We start from the raw sequence: 14,992 nt of genomic DNA, 5'->3' as shown, positions 1-14,992 counted from the left end.
CACATGCACATAAACACACATGCTCACACACAGACACACACACATGCTTAACACACCCACACGCACATGCACACAGGCACACACACACATAAAAAGACACACACACACATGCAGGCACTAGCACACACTCACGCCCACACACACACACACACACACACACACACAGAAGCATACATATACACAAAAACAAACACACTCTATGCACACACTCATTTACATACACAAAAGTAGGGGACAGAGTAGGAGATGGAGACAAATTGACAAGCGTGATTTATTTCTGTGGAGAGAATGTGCAGGACTGGGTGGCGGTCATATTTTGTACCACTCTGTGGTACATCTGGTTCCGACTCTATGGGAGGGTTTCTCATGGACCTGACCATGGACTGACTGGGAGTCCTTTGACTGACCAAGAATAATTTCCCTAAGTGTGTCTTCATCCATTTAAAGTTAAAGTTGGTATTTAGTGGATGCTTTTATCCAACTGCCAGGCAGTGATGTTACTGCCGCTCCATGACGCCCGCATTTAGATGTGGGCTTTCTGTAAACTCTTTATCGTTTGGAATGATTGATTACTTCCTCAGTACCCTCTGAGACATGGTCAATCTGTGTGTGTTTTTACCTTGTTTTTGATTTACTGATCTCGGAACAGTTCACTGGCAACGTCAAGGCTATTCTCTCATATCATTTTAGATTTACTGCCCAGACCATGAACGTTTTCCTAAAGATTCACGCTGTCACGCTGTCTGAATTATTTTGCTACTGTCAGTTGACAGCACCTTCTTGTGACTTTACAGCCACTTCCATCATGTAATGAATCCTGTAAAGCCAATAAATCTGCTCAACCATACAGTGTGTGATAGCTCAATGATGAGGCCTTCTCCTGCTCCTATTGAGTGGTTTGTAATGAGGTCACCACCATCTTTTTGTAGTTCTATCACCTCCATGTCTGGTTTGCAACCCATCTTCACGCCTGTGTTTTGAACGTAAATAGTGGACAGATGGTTGCTGAGGGGGATTTCACGTCCTCCTATATCTGCTAATGGAGATCCCATGGGGAGGACATCTCATGGAGCACCAATATATCTGTCACAATGCTTGTGTGTCTTTTTGACACATGATACTTCATAGGTAGAGGTCATGGGAGTATATGGCTACCAAGGCAATAACCTTGAGAATCAACAGTGTCTTACCTACTGTGGGAGAGAGATTAAATTCTGCCTTCCTCAATATCCACCCTCACCTCTGACTCACAACTGCAATAATTCAACAGGATGCTCCATTTCATGGTCTCCTGAAACATGGTTTTGTTGCAATATGTGTTTGGAGACTGATGGTTTTTCTTGGAATCACCCATACTCTATCACAAGTGTGCCTATGATGGTAGAAAAACATCTAAATTATAGCACACAAGGCAGCTTCAGTTTGATGAGAGTGACAACAAATAAACAAGTTATAACATACTGTATATTTTAGTGGCTGCAAATGTGTGGCTATGGCAAAAACATTTTAAATTATTTACTGTATATTTAGTTGGTAGTTTGACTAGTTACTCACTTGCATTTTTTAATAGGAAAGCACTTTTTAAAGTCTCGGAGACAATGCCATTCGGCACAGTGCAATTTCATTAAGTTCTGAGAAAGGAGCAAAATTGCATATTCATGTCGTTCACATCTGAGCTTGTTGATTATTTATTATCCTCTTGCTAAATTAGCTTTTTGTATTAGCATAGGCCTAGGTTATGCCATTATTGGTGGTTTAGGAAAGGACTTTATTATGCTGAGAGGTCAAAAATAGGATTATAGGACAAAATCCATTCTGTAAGCTCTCTGGGTAATTCCTGCTAGACATATGCCTGCCTGATATACTTCTGCTCATAGTCTTCTCAAAACAAGCCATCATTTATCTTGGGGATTGCACTCTTATCTTTCAAAAGAGAATCAAATACCTATTTTGACATGTGTTTGGTTATTGGAAATATAATTTCTTTAGGCAGGTTGATCGGTGAGGCAGAGTTACCAACATTGCAAAACAATGCTAGGTATTGATTACATTTGGACTGGCAACTGCCTGTAAGAACTCTAGCAAGTTGCTGACAATGCAACGATGTAAAATTCAGAGGCATTCATAGCCATTCCACTTGACTATTGGCCTGCGAAGGTATGACCCTTTAAGACCTCCCACCTCTCCATTTCATGAGGTAATCTTCATGATTGTCAGGTATGTGTGTCAGGATGACACTCCGTTATGAAGTGTAACCTGAGGGACCCTCTCCACTCTCCAGTGCCTTGGCATTTGAGCCTGAATGACTTGAGCTGACTATATTCCCCTTTTTCCCCTCTATATTAATATATATTAAGCAAGGCTCAAGACCCCTGGTTGGATTGACAGATCAGTTTTTATCTTGTCTAATCAATCACAACATATTGCATATAGCTAGGATGCAATTCATGAAAATTGGACACTTCTGGATAAGTTTTTCTATTTTTGGCAGGGTGTTAGGTACAGGCCCAAGGTTTTCAAAAATCCATGGATACAAGTTGGGGTAGCCTCCCTAGTGGCAGTTATCCATAAAATCCAAAATGGTCCCCGCCGAAAAGAGAAGAGGTTATATCTCCGCTTCCTTTAGTCTTAAATTGTTGTATAATGTATTTTCTCTACATTGTTTGACACAAGGAATCCAATTTTGATGTGTTCTTCTTATTTTAAGTCCATTTCCATGTAGTAGCATAGTCATATTTAGCTCATAAACTGTCAATATCTCTGAAAAAGTCACATTGAAATACTCAGGTCCCTAGACCCATATGTTTACCTCCAAGGTATGCTTTTCTTTGTTGATTGGACAGGTCACTATCACTATAGTGTCAAAAATCACATGTTGTGACCAAAAGGACCATTGTTGAGGCCTTAAATAAACACAACTTCAGAACTATGCCACAGTGAAAAGTTATATTAGGTTTTTCACCATGTTACGGATCAATATTAGATTTTAGTCAAATAACACAAAAAAACAATTCATACTTAAACATCATGTATTATTCAAAGATTTCACTCTTCATCATTACAGCCTCCCTCACACTTGCACAAAGTGGTACAGCAAAGTCCAGCTCAGTGGCACTTACAGTTGCCCATACCGGCAACCACACAGCCACAGTTGAGGAGGAGTGAGCATCCCTTGCTGGCATCTTCCAGATCTGTCCAATATAGCACCCAGACTTTGGTTCTGTCATTCCATTCCCAACCCCACTCACTGGGGTCTGGAATCTCTGGAGTTTTGGAGAGGGACTAACCTGACTCCGCCAGATGGATTGCTTCGCATTTGCTCCGCATATCCATCTGGGAACTTTCCGTTGGAGAACGTTTGGGAAAAGGGCGAAAATACTGGTTAGCTGATTGGATAAACCATCTGTCTGTCACCACTTATGTTGGTCGGTCCAAATCAACCAATCAGATAAAGGAAGCGTTCTTCTAATGCCATCTTTTAACATACAAGTAAGTAGCTAACGTTACCGTTTTTAAACTTACTATTTCTATGTGACATGAACCTCATCAACGACAATGCCCCACCAAGTTTTCATGGTAGCTACACGTCTGAAGAAAGCATATTCCTTCTCGTTAAGTAACTAAGATTCAGTGCTACCAAACACTAACTTGAATTTGCCGTGGAGGATGTCTGTGTCTTTCATTCCTCCCAGCTACATTGCAGAGACTCCTAGCTTCCCCAGGAATACTAAAATATATTCGGATAAAACTTCAGCGATAGCTATGCTCATCTCATCCGTGGAAGTCGCCATGTTGTTTAGATTGAACAGTAGCTTCTCGATGCGTCACACTTAAACCCGCCTCAAAACCAACGCTGATTGGACGTTCGTTTGGCCAACTGCTCCAAATTTTCTTTATCGGAAAGATGCCAGACTAATCTGCGAGTGAAAATCTGAAACTCTCGAGATCAGGATGCTAGAGAGGGACTACTTCCAGACAAAAGCTGCAGCGTGAGGCCATGAGTGAAAAGGAGCTTCCGGGATTCATTGACTGACTCGACACCGCAGTTCTTACTATACATGAGTACAGTCCAGCGCAGGGACGGAGTGGCAATCGGGAGTTTTTCCGGTGGGCCAGCCGATGAGTCTGCGCGTTGCGGGCCGTCCCATAGAGCTTTTATCGCGGCCGTGAGTCGTACGCAGCCATCGACCTGATAGGTGAATTAAGAATTTTCCACGAAAATCTCCGAGATCTACACTTTAACATTAGGGAAGTCCAACCAATATTTATACCACTCGCTTACTGTCTATATGTCATTCATGGTTACCCTGCACACTCATCTCATGCTGATTTTTGTGTAGGCTAGCCTTAATTAGAGGGGATGCATCCCCTCTATTGAAATCCGGAGACTTCTTATTAGAGGGGATTTTCATGCACTGGTAATTCTTTGGAATTGCATTTCTAGTTATTATTATTTTTCTTTTTACCTTTTTGTGCGCGCTATTCAGCCCAAACCGCTTAACGTACAAATTTGGTTGAAGCACCGTTCCGTAGATCTTCCAAGGCTTTACCGTCCTATCCGTTTCATTTTCATTTTTGAGAAGTTTATACTTTTTTAAATATTTGTAATTAAAAGTGTATTTTCCCCCCATAGACTTGAATGGGGGCTGTGATGTCATAATAGAGCCAGCTGCGCTCATTAAGTAGTTCTCAGAGCAGTTCCCAGGCTAATCAGAACACTGGCACAGGTGTCACCTGTGAGGAATTCAACTGTCTCAGCTTCTAAGCATACAATCTAGCTCTACCTGAACTACACATCCTGTTAAGTGTTTCCTGTGTGTCAAAATAAAACTCCCAGCCATATCTCATGCATTCAGCATTATATCTCCAGAACAGCTTGACGTACATGCTTCAAATTTGGTACGAGTGTTTTTATGGACTCAAAGATGAAGTGAGTTGAAGTTGGAGGTTGAAGGTCAAATGTCAAGGTCAAAAACACCTTGAGTATGATATCTCAAGAATACCATGTCACACAAGATTCAAATTTGGTTACTCCAAAAGCACCTTTGCAGGTATCACAATTACCCTACCAACCAGCTAGCAGCAAGCTCAACAGCCCCACCAACACCCTAACCAGCAGACTGCATCCCCTCGTGTAATTCCTCGGAATTGCATTTCTAGTTTTTTATTCATTTTTGTCTTATTCAGGCGTTACAGAACTTTCACCACAAATTAAAAAAAAAGACAATTTAATTTGTTTGTTTGTACTTAAATTAACGTAAGCCTAGGCTAGAATGGAGCAAAGCCTCCTGGGAATGGGGAATATGTTTCTGGTTTATCTAATGAACCGATTGCAGGTCAAGTCAATTTACAGAAATGTAGGGGAATAAACTAGAATTGCGGTTCCGAGGAACTGCAAGAGTGGGTTTGATCAGTGGCACGGAACTCGGCCTCATCCAAGGATTCCAACGGTACCTCATTTATGAAAATCGGGCACACGGATCAAAAGTTGTCTGCATTAACGCAACATCCAATAAGCTAAAACGCATAAATAACATGGTTTCTATGCTGGTTGCTATGGTGGTCGCTAGGTTGACATTACAGGGGTGGTTTCTAGGTTGTTGCTAGGGTAATTAGTTAGTTGCTAGTAAGCCATCTTAAGCTGACTGCATAAAGTGATTATTTTAAGAGATACATTTTCAAACCAGAACTGTGTATAGGTCATGGTTAAAAACATATCAGAATCTCAGAAATAATCACGTAATGCAGCCAGTTTAAGATTTTTTAAGAAGTCAGATTTTTTAAAGGCAATCAAATTTCTGCTGACTCTCTTCTGGCTGCGGTTAAAGGCCAGCGCCTCCTGAGAGGCCTGAAGGGTCAGTTCTGAGGTTGTTGGCTGCTGGAACCGAAAAAAGGACTGCATTTTCTTAAAAGACAATGTGACTGAAGTGCGGGCAAAGTTTGCACAGAAATGTACGATTTTTCCCACCCTCATCGACCTCGTCATAAAACTTGTTTAAATGATCACACGACGCCTCCTTGCTGCTTTGTTGTCTACATCAGCATTTCTCAAACTTCTTTGACCTGAGGCCCAGTCAAGGCATACTTTGGGGTCATAGGGCCCACCTACATGAACCCACCCCTTCCTCCCAACCCCTATCAAATTGTAATGAGATCACAATTATTATTTTTATACTATATTGCTATACATGCACTTTAAAACAGTCAATGTTTAAAGTGCTAAGATTGTTCACAAAAGTTTGTGAAAGCATGCACATCAGAGTACTGCTTTACTAATGTAAAATATAATTAGGCCTACACTAGTTTCTTTGTTTTTGCATTGTTGCATGATGCTTGCATGAGAAATACTTCTCAAAACAACAGCAATTATATGGGTGCCGTTGTTTTGGGATGTTTCCCTCATGCAAGCATCATACACTGATAGAGTATATATATGCTATTTAATTACATTTCATTTGAATGCCTGAATGTAAGAATTCAGGAAACACAATACCAGCTTTTAACATGTCTGTTGTTTACTAGTTTATGTAAATCACATAACACATGAACTGTTCATACTACTGATAGCCCATTACACAATAATACTGTGCCCATTCATTAACATATATTAAACATCAGGCGTCTTGTTTACACATTTAAACCATATTTGCACTTCGAATTTCGCTTCCAAACTGTAATAACTACATCTACAAAGTCTAAAGAAGATAACCATGTAGTTTGTTCATAGATAAGATCAATTTTGACAGAACTACAGACTTCGTGAAAGTAGCCTAGTAGTCCTACATAAAAGGCTCCATATTCACTTCATTGCAAAATCGCGGTTGGTCTGTTTACACACTAAAACCATATTTACACTTCGAAATTCGCTTCCAAATTGTAGTAACTACATCTACGAAGTCTAAGGAAGATAATCATGTAGTCTGTTCATAGATAAGATACATTTTGACAGAACTACAGACTTCGTGAAAGTAGCCTAGAAGCCCTACATAAAAGGCTCCATTAACTTCATTGCAAAATCGCGGTTGGTCTGTTTACACACTAAAACCATATTTACACTTCGAAATTCGCTTCCAAATTGTAGTAACTACATCTACGAAGTCTAAGGAAGATAACCTTGTAGTCTGTTCAACGATAAGATACATTTTGACAGAACTACAGACCTCGTAAAAGTAGTACCTAAAATTAGTGTGATAAATGGCCATCACGTAGCCTAAAGCATATAGCACTAGCATATGACAACAGCAAATAGCTAACGTTTACGTTAGCCTAACTTACTTATCGTTGACGTTGACCCGACACGTTTATAAGTTAGACCATAGACTGATAAGGACGTCCATCAAAATTCCGTGTGTATCCTGTGTATCGTTCCTGCTGCTATCCTGTTGCCTTTTCCCTGTTGTTCCGGCAACAAGGTTTTTACGCGATATTTGCCACATCCCAGAGAGTTGTTGTTTGGTGGGTCAGGTGACGAGCCGTCGAATCACAGCACAGCACCCAGAATGCATTGCAACACACCGTCTAGAAAGGACTCAGCGTTAGGTCGGCTTTAAATAGCATACAGAACCTATAGTAATATAACGTTGTCTGTAAGCTCCACAGATCGTGGCAAGACAATTGAATTGATTGTGGACTTCTTGCTGGGCAACGATGAGTAACTTGATTAGTAATGCTGCGTGGATATGCATGATATCTGTGTGAAAGTGTGTTTCTAAATGTAATAATCTATACAACTGTACACATGATTAAGTTCAAATGGGGATAGCTGGGTATAGGACTGGGCTGAATGGATTGGTGAAATACTTTATTTATTTATTTTTTTAATGACCTATATGAACATGGTTTGGCTTTAAAAAAAAGAGGAGACAGCGCTTTGCGCTGTCTCCTCTTTTTTTACATGACCTTTACACTTAGTGCTGGCAAGGCATTGAACTGGGCTGAATGGATTTGGAAAATATATATATTTTTTTTAATGACCTGTATCAACATGGTTTGGCTTTAAAAAAAAGATGAGACAGCGCTTCGCGCTGTCTCATCTTTTTTTACATTACCTTTACACTTAGTGCTGGCAAGGCATTGAACTGGGCTTCATTCAAGGATTCCAACGGTACCTCATTCATGAAAATCGGACATACGGGTCAAAAGTTACATGCACACACCTTCATATACACAGACAGCCCAGCCCAGCCCATTAGAGCTCTGCCAGGTGGCTTAGAACTCTTCCAGGTGCAAGCTTAAGCAATTAGAGCTGTGATGTCACAATCGAATTAGAATCCTTGAACATTCCGCCATTCATTTCAATGGGGCCGAAAAACGCAGAAAAACGGGAATACCGCGAAAACGACAAGGGCCAGCAACACGAAATTAACAAGCAAGTTACACCGGTTCGGGCCTGAATTTTTGGAGTTCGAACCGCGTCGATAGCTCAAACGGTCTAGGAGCAGTAGTTCGGCCAAAAAGTGGGTGAAAAGGAATAACTAGAATTGCGGTTCCGAGGAACTGCAAGAGTGGGTTTGATCAGGGGCATGGAACTCGGCCTCGTCCAAGGATTCCAACGGTACCTCATTTATGAAAATCGGACATACGGGTCAAAAGTTACATGCACACACCTTCATATCAGAGACGGTTGATAAAGCGAGACGATTCACAGAAGGGTTCTTCCTGTTCCCCTATGACGTAGGGTTCACTAGCGCCACGCCTTTTTAGGAGACTAGCGAGAGATTCTTTACACTGTGGCCCTATGGAAGAAATCATTTTTTCTCGGATTATGCCCCAGCCCTTAATTATACAGCTCGAGATTGGGCATTTTAATGCATTTTCTGTAATTCACATGTGTTCCTTACATTCTGACATCGACATGGCGTTTTTCAGATGAACAGTTAATGAGAAAAACGACTTTGTTTGCCACTTGTCTGTCTGTTTCTGTAACCCACTGGCACGCGATCTACTAAGTAGCCGAAGGTTCTCTGGAATAAGTTACCGTTGCTTACCACTTCGATGTTGATCACTCAATCGCGAAAATGGATTGCGTTCAAATAGGCTGTATAGCAGACGGACATACACATAAACTAGGGCAGTGTTTTCTCAACCTTTTTTCAGTGATGTACCCCCCTGTGAAATATTTTTTCAGCCAAGTAGCCTTCCCCCTAACCAGCGCAAAGCATTTTTGGTTGAGAAAAAAAAGATTTAAAACAGAGCACTGTGCCATCAGTGTCTAATTTATTAAACTTTGGAACTAATAAACACATACAAAATTCAAACATTTGGATAGTAATCCATGACTACATTTATTGCAAATTATTTGTATATTTTAAAATCTCAAGTACCCCCATTTGAGAACCACTGTACTATAGTATTGCATATTATTGTTTAACAAGTAGGTCATATCACATAATAATCTGGACAGCCAGGGGTGCGTTTCCCAAAACCACAGTTTGCATTGTAACCAACAAAGTAGCTAACTTAGTTAGCAACTATGGTTATGGGAAACGTGCCCCTGGTTAACAAGTTGCTAACTAGCACACCTAACCAGACGTCTGCTTTCTCAATTAGCCTTACCTCTGATGTTTGATAAAGTAGCGCCAATCGATGTATCCCACAGCGCCGCCACACGGCCATATCTTTAGGCCTACTACCCACGCAAATTACAATGGAAATACACCACTTATTTTTTCATTGATATAAGGCTAAAAATATGATGAACACTGGCATTTCTCTTTCAGATACCATATTATTGAACTAGTAGAAGAAAGAGGTAGCTTGTTAATATAAGGAGTGCCGACTTGTCCATCCGATCCAAACAAGTAAACCTGAGGAAAGGAGGGTATAAAGTGTGTGAGGCTAACTTTGAATGGTATGGTTTTATTTGAAATTCACATTTTCAACAAATCCCACAATTTAACACCTGCATACATAGCCACATTCTGCAGTCTACCCACAAGGAAAAGAATAGCACAACTGCCCTAAACCCCCTCCATCAACTGCCAGTAGATGTGTCCTGCATTGAGTGGTAGTTAAGCATTTACAAAACTAAATACTGTTATTGTCTTTGAATTAACTAACATCCTGAATGGAGTGTAGGAAAGCAGGATCTCTTCGTTTGGTTGGATGAAGGTTGAAGTCATATGGCCAGCATTTACAGCACCTAAAACAGAGACAACACCACGCAAAGTAAAAAAAAAAAAAAAACATCATGAATTACAATTATGTTCTTATGTTCTTGAAATTAAGTTACTACACCTGCACATTGCTTTGCTTAATATGATCCTTCATACTATAAATGCTGTGATAACACAATAGGACTGAAGACTATGATACAGCTGGAGAGGCTGCCAAGTTAGGCAAATACTACGACTGACTTCTTTGAGGCCATGAACAGGCTTTTTGATGTCTTAAATTCACGGTATAAATGTCCATTCAAATCCCCTACTCCAGTTTTAGCATCAGTCAAATTGTGATTACAGCACTTGATTACAAACACAAACACTTACTTCTCAGGCGCATCTCTGACCCCAATCCATGGCGTCGTCCTATAGGACCACAAAGCAGACATCAGATCCACCATTTTACGGAGAGCCTTCAGTGGATTGAGTCTTGGACCTTCAGGTTGCTAGAGAACAATACATATAGTGCAGCAATCATTCTCAGTGTGTTAACTAATGTTGAATAATAGATCTTTTTTTCCATACAGAGGGAAGTTTAAATCTAGTTACAGAGTTTCATAGTGACAGGCTGTTGGTCGAAACATGTTGGCCAATGCAGCCAAAAAGGCTTTTCCTTTGGAGTGCCTTTTGTAGAATTAGTTTCAACTTTATTTTGGTAGTGTTTCATGAAGTCTTCAGGTCTGATTGTTAGTAGCCTATATGAAATTATATTTGATATGTTTAACTTTGAAAGTCTGTAACTTGTATAGGGCAATTCCACGCAAAACTGTCACATCCATAATGCCAACTAAATACCATGGCATTGTGTTGGTGTTATGGATGTTACAGTTTTGCGTGGAATTGCCCTATACATTTGAATGGCCACAAGAGCGGACAGTTACAGAACACAGTACATAGCATTGACTTATCCTCTGAATAACACAGGTTCAAGTTCATTCCTCCCTGTCATCGCGGGTTCATCCTCACCATCCATAGCGTCCTTCTGCTCGTCCAACAACTGGAGAGAGAATTAGCAAACATGACGTTCATTTTAGTGCTGCTTGATAAGGGTCTGTGCAAGACCATCCGAGAAAAACTACTCACAACTGATATAACGTTATTCAACACAATCGTTGAGCGCCACCCTGACTACACATTTGCCATTAGAGACAAACTTAATACAAAAATATGTAATGTGCAGGATCGGGGCAGAGATCAGTAGACAAAATCGTCGCGTCATCAAGGACAGACAGAGAATATGGCGTAAAACTAAATGTTTCACTAGCTGCTACGCTAGGCTGATAATAAAATTCAGTGCACCAACAACTGTGTACATACGGTAGCTACTCATTTTTTACTAGCAACTAAACACATTTCAAAACTGCTAAATCAATGTCGCTTGCAGTAGATCTGATCCACAAGCTATAGTGATGCCGATTTAGGTAGAGCAAATATCAGGTTCGTAAATTATCTTTGTAGCCTAACTACCAAATTAATCTGGTAGCTAGTGCCTCAGCTAGCTCTGCTATCGGTATCAGATGGTTAGCTAGCTAACGTCAACTAACGTTACTCCTCAATGAGCTAACATTCATGACGGCGACACGAGATAATAATAATGTTATTACCTAAACTCCGCAGACATTTTACTACATAGATAACTCGTTACACTGACACAGACTAATCACAAATACCTTGCCACATTTCAAACTGCCACTTACCTGGAAATCAGACCGCATCTTGCCACGACGATGTACCAAATTCAGTCACCCAGGCCAGCTCCAGTTGGTCACAGCAAGAGAGAGGCGCGAAAATGAAAAATATTTGACGTTTTCATCAACGAGGTAGCGTCAGCGCATTCTGACCACGCCCTTTTAGGAGGCAGGAACTGTACAATTCCATTCCATTGTAGAAGCCTGTGCTGCTTTATCTTTCTATATTAAGGATCTTTGTTCATATACACAGACAGCCCAGCCCAGCCCATTAGAGCTCTGCCAGGTGGCTTAGAACTCTTCCAGGTGCAAGCTTAAGCAATTAGAGCTGTGATGTCACAATCGAAATTTGAATTCTGAACATTCCGCCATTCATTTCAATGGGCCCAAAAAACGCAGAAAAACGGGAATACCGCGAAAACGACAAGGGCCAGCGACACGAAATTAACAAGCAAGTTACACCGGTTCGGGCCTGAATTTTTGGAGTTCGAACCGCGTTGATAGCTCAAACGGTCTAGGAGCAGTAGTTCGGCCAAAAAGTGGGTGAAAAGGAATAATAAATAAACTAGAATTGCGGTTCCGAGGAACTGCAAGAGTGGGTTTGATCAGGAGCATGGAACTCGGCCTCATCCAAGGATTCCAACGGTACCTCATTTATGAAAATCGGACATACGGGTCAAAAGTTACATGAACACACCTTCATATACACAGACAGCCCAGCCCATTAGAGCTCTGCCAGGTGGCTTAGAACTCTTCCAGGTGCAAGCTTAAGCAATTAGAGCTGTGATGTCACAATCGAAATTTGAATTCTGAACATTCCGCCATTCATTTCAATGGGCCTAAAAAACGCAGAAAAACGGGAATACCGCGAAAACGACAAGGGCCAGCGACACGAAATTAACAAGCAAGTTACACCGGTTCGGGCCTGAATTTTTGGAGTTCGAACCGCGTTGATAGCTCAAACGGTCTAGGAGCAGTAGTTCGGCCAAAAAGTGGGTGAAAAGGAATAATAAATAAACTAGAATTGCGGTTCCGAGGAACTGCACGAGTGGGTTTGATCAGGGGCATGGGCCTCATCCAAGGATTCCAACGGTACCTCATTTATGAAAATCGGACATACGGGTCAAAAGTTACATGCACACACCTTCATATACACAGACAGCCCAGCCCAGCCCATTAGAGCTCTGCCAGGTGGCTTAGAACTCTTCCAGGTGCAAGCTTAAGCAATTAGAGCTGTGATGTCACAATCGAAATTTGAATTCTGAACATTCCGCCATTCATTTCAATGGGCCCAAAAAACGCAGAAAAACGGGAATACCGCGAAAACGACAAGGGCCAGCGACACGAAATCAACAAGCAAGTTACACCGTTTCGGGCCTGAATTTTTGGAGTTCGAACCGCGTCGATAGCTCAAACGGTCTAGGAGCAGTAGTTCGGCCAAAAAGTGGGTGAACAGGAATAATAAATAATAATAAGAAAACTTAAGAAGAACAATAGTGGGCTTGCTCCGCAAGCCCACAGCATGGCAAAGCCATGCTGTGGTCTTGCTGGATCAAACCCACTAATAAATAAAGTAAACTTAAGAAGAACAATAGTGGTCTTGCTGGATCAAACCCACTAATAAATAAAGTAAACTTAAGAAGAACAATAGTAGGCTTGCTGGATCAAACCCACTAATAAATAAAGTAAACTTAAGAAGAACAATAGTAGGCTTGCTCCGCAAGCCCACAGCTGGATCAAACCCACTAATAAATAAAGTAAACTTAAGAAGAACAATAGTGGTCTTGCTGGATCAAACCCACTAATAAATAAAGTAAACTTAAGAAGAACAATAGTAGGCTTGCTCCGCAAGCCCACAGCATGGCTTTCAGCCATGCTGTGGTCTTGCTGGATCAAACCCACTAATGAGCGGCCCCTCGTCTAATGCATGACCCTACAAACGATCAAGTTCGAGGAAAACTACAGGAGTTTTGACAGTCGACGGATTTGCGTGGTTGCTTGCTGTTTTACATATGGATGGAAGGCAGAGAGCAAGGTTAGCGGAGCTAAAGCATTGACGTTATTGAAACTAGTACAAGCTAGTCTTATGTTGATATGTAGCCTAGGCCTAGCCTAATGACTAATTAGTGGGCCACTCAGGCTGATAAATGGTTTGTGGAACTCCTTGGAACTGTCTATATGTAAGCCTAGCCTATATAGGCCTACTTTAGTCGTTCTCGTACAAACCTATTCAAAGTGCCTGTTTTTTTTTCAATTATTTAATTACCTGTGTTATTAGGTTGACATTGTCTGTAGGCTAGGCCTTTTTTAAATTTATACAGTCAACTATTGGAGTGCTATGATACCCAGATATGTCCTTGCATGATGCTTGAAATTTCCATCCACCCACAAAGCTGTTTTTATACTGCATGGTTGCATATCTAGTTCCTTACACATTTATTGAAAGTGCCTGGTTTGTGGTTGATTGGCTTGTTGTATTGCATTAGCAGTATATATTTTATTTGTGCTATTGATGTGTGTGCATGTTTGGGGGGGGGGGGCCGTCAGAATTTTTCCCGGTGGATAGTGCCCCACTCCGCCCCCGGTCCAGCGTTTGAGAACTTGCATGTGCACTAATTTCAGTGTGAGGCTTGTTGGGTCTTGGGTGATCAGAATGAGGGTGCCGGTGACTTCTGGGTAAGCTGCCCACGCATTCCATGCTTTTTTTTTTTTGCCAATTCCATACATTGCTGATACAACGTCACATCATGTGAACGCGTGGAAGAGGGGCAGTGCTTGACATTTTTGAGGTCCCAGCATTTCTGAGATGTGGTGGATTGGTATATCTGTATATGCCTTCCCTGATCCAAATCCAATCCACAGCTCTGAGAGGCCTAACTCCTGGAACACTGCAGCTTTTGTCTGGAAGCAGTCCCTCTCCAAAACTCCAGAGATTCCAGACCCCAGTGAGTGGGGTTGGGAATGGAATGACAGAACCAAAGTCTGGGTGCCATATTGGACAGATCTGGAAGATGCCAGCAAGGGATGCTCACTCCTCCTCAACTGTGGCTGTGTGGTTGCCTGTATGGGCAACTGTAAGTGCCACCAAGCTGGACTTTGCTGTACCACATTGTGCAAGTGTGAGGGAGGCTGTACTAATAATGA

General features: G+C 41.4%; 1 long non-coding RNA gene across 2 annotated transcripts; it reads right to left on the bottom strand.

Moving 5' to 3' along the window:
- Window positions 1-9,838: 9,838 nt before the first annotated feature.
- LOC143139308 (uncharacterized) lies at window positions 9,839-12,000 on the bottom strand. Of its 2 annotated transcripts, XR_012990377.1 has the most exons (4): window positions 11,858-12,000; window positions 11,127-11,157; window positions 10,488-10,606; window positions 9,839-10,141 (listed from the first exon to the last, which is right to left on the bottom strand). It is a non-coding gene; the product is annotated as an uncharacterized LOC143139308 (long non-coding RNA). The 2 variants fall into 2 exon arrangements; XR_012990376.1 differs by having other exon boundaries at window positions 10,488-11,157.
- Between the last annotated feature and the right edge of the window lie 2,992 nt (window positions 12,001-14,992).

The sequence above is a fragment of the Alosa pseudoharengus genome, unplaced genomic scaffold, assembly GCF_046254945.1.
Source record: "Alosa pseudoharengus isolate Yale_2024_CS ecotype anadromous, Long Island Sound unplaced genomic scaffold, YU_APseudo_1.1 YU_APseudo_1.1_scf_22, whole genome shotgun sequence".
NCBI classification, from domain to species: domain Eukaryota; kingdom Metazoa; phylum Chordata; class Actinopteri; order Clupeiformes; family Clupeidae; genus Alosa; species Alosa pseudoharengus.
Note: the sequence above shows the minus strand (reverse complement) of the source record. Positions and strands in the feature narration are given on the sequence as shown.